We start from the raw sequence: 2,340 nt of genomic DNA on the forward strand, positions 1-2,340 counted from the left end.
GACATTGAAGGTAGTAGTTTCATAAAGTATGGGTTATTCTGTCCATAATGTAAAAGGACTAAAAATCCATTTTTTTGGAAAGATTGAATCATAAATCTTTTTTAAACTGGCCTTTATACCTACGGACCCTTTTTAATACTCCTATATGCTTTATAGAAAAAAATAAAAATGGTAAGAAATGGAATATGCTCATACGTGGCGTTACTCTTATTTTGAGGGGAGTCCCAAACGGCTGACAGATGGTGGGAGGAAATGAAAATATCAAGAACTGGTTTTAGGGAGAGAAGAGAGAGAAGATCAAGAATCGGTTCATTCCTCATTTCCTCTTAATCAAGAAATAGAGAGACTCCGATCATCAGAGATGTAATTGTGCGATCATCAGAGAGGGAACAGAAGATTGGAAAATAAAAAAGACGAATAGAAGATCGTGATCCTACTGTACGGATTTCTCTCTCTCTCCTTCCCCTCGATCTAGACAATGGAAAAACCTAACTTCTTTATCACAATATTTTTTGACCGAAACCCTAAATTCTATGGTTCAAACAAAAGAGCCACAATCTTAAAATTCTATGGAAACTCTAATTGTTTTTTTTGTTCAGATCTGATATAGCAATGCTTAATCTTGTGCATCAGTGAGAGGGAACCGATCCAGTATTGAACTTGACAATCAGATGGGTTATCGTTGGATCTTTGTCTGTGGATATTGCTGGTAACTTTTCTTTGTCTATTAGATCATTTGTTCATTCATATTTAGATCTTGATAACTAGCTGTTGCATGGTTTATGGATTTCCTATTCAAATTGGATCCTGATCCCATTTTCGTGAACAATATATAACGGGGGTTTAGAATCAGGGGTGGCCCTGGGCCAAAGCGAACAAAGCATCGCTTCGGGCCACCGATTTTTAGGGGCCACCAAAACATTAATTTCTGTAAGAAATATAAAACAAGTTCAACTCTCTAAGAAAATTAGAAGGGCCCCATTTAACAAATGTTAAGTAAAAAGGGCCACCAAATTTGATGATCTTTAAATGAATGGTGGGTCCAACAGTTTGTTTGACTTAGTGAAACAAAAATGTTTTTGAAATATCCTAATATCATTTCCTTTCTTCAAGCCAAAGTGCTAAACCGGACTGTTTATTCAATTTCTAAAAACAAAGTCTATTGTTTTTAATTGTAAGTTGTTCAATTCCAGAAGTACAAAAAAATATTTTGTTTTCTATTTGAGTTAAAAAAAAGTTAAACTCCCAAGATGATGGTGATTTGAGAGATTCATGTGGTCGCCGTGAAACCTTTTTGAAGCATAATGAGTCATATGATATAAACGAACTAGACTTATTTTCTGAACTGAAAGTGTTGAAGCGCCTTTTACCAAATGAGATCAAAAGACCAATTGAAGTGCTAGAATTTTTTGAAAGATGTGAAAGGTTGTTACTCGAACATATGGATTTCTTATAGAATTATGTTAACGATACCAGTTACTGTTGCCTCAGTAGAAAGAAGTTTTTCTAAGTTGAAGTTGATTAAATCTCATATTCGATCTACTATGTCGCAAGAAAGGTTAAACGGGTTAGCTATATTATTTATTGAGAAGGATATGGCTGACAGTCTTGATTATTCGACGATTATTAGTGACTTTGCATCGAAAAATTTAAGAATAACAAAATTTCAGTGATTGTAATTATCAAAAAAACTATTTTGTTATATAAATATGATGAAAATATTTTGCAGTATTTACGATTTTCATCGTTTCATGTAATACATTTATACGTTTTACAATTTGATAGAAGGGGCCACATTTTCAGATCTCGCTTCGGGCCACTGAAAAGTCAGGGCCGATCCTGTTTAGAATTTGATTAAAGTTGGCAGTAAACCTAACCCATGAATCTGTTTTAGAAAAAAAATCAAGGTTGGCAATTGGCTATATTTTCGAAACAACAGTTGATAATACTTTATATCAATGGCAAGGGCGTGCATCAAAATATTCAAGAACACAGATGGTTGTCTCTTTATAGCACCAAGTTTTTTATTTTTCTTTTATTTTCAGTATTATAATATTTTCTAGTTTGTAAGTTTTTATCAATACTTTCATACGTCGTGGTACTCATTTATATTTTGATTACAAATAAGTTTCTGTGATCTATAGATGTTCTTTACTTATTTCCAAGGTTTTTAGTGTAACTCTGTGCATATGCCCCAATACAGTGCATATTTCGAGAATATAATGATGGTGGTCGGCTGGTCGTTGATGGTAGTGAGGAATATGACACTGATATTGGGGTGTATTGTAACGCCCCAAATCTAGATTTCCACGTCGGCCGCCACGAAAACCTAAACTCAAA

General features: G+C 34.0%; 1 long non-coding RNA gene across 1 annotated transcript; it reads left to right on the forward strand.

Moving 5' to 3' along the window:
* The first annotated feature begins 203 nt into the window (after positions 1-203).
* On the forward strand, positions 204-2,139 carry LOC147549746 (uncharacterized). The gene is made up of 3 exons (XR_015238843.1): positions 204-438; positions 600-855; positions 1,848-2,139. It is a non-coding gene; the product is annotated as an uncharacterized LOC147549746 (long non-coding RNA).
* Positions 2,140-2,340: the final 201 nt, after the last annotated feature.

This window comes from Eschscholzia californica, unplaced genomic scaffold, assembly GCF_041429995.1.
Source record: "Eschscholzia californica isolate CP2 unplaced genomic scaffold, dmEscCali1.0.p SCAF_3, whole genome shotgun sequence".
NCBI lineage: Eukaryota > Viridiplantae > Streptophyta > Magnoliopsida > Ranunculales > Papaveraceae > Eschscholzia > Eschscholzia californica.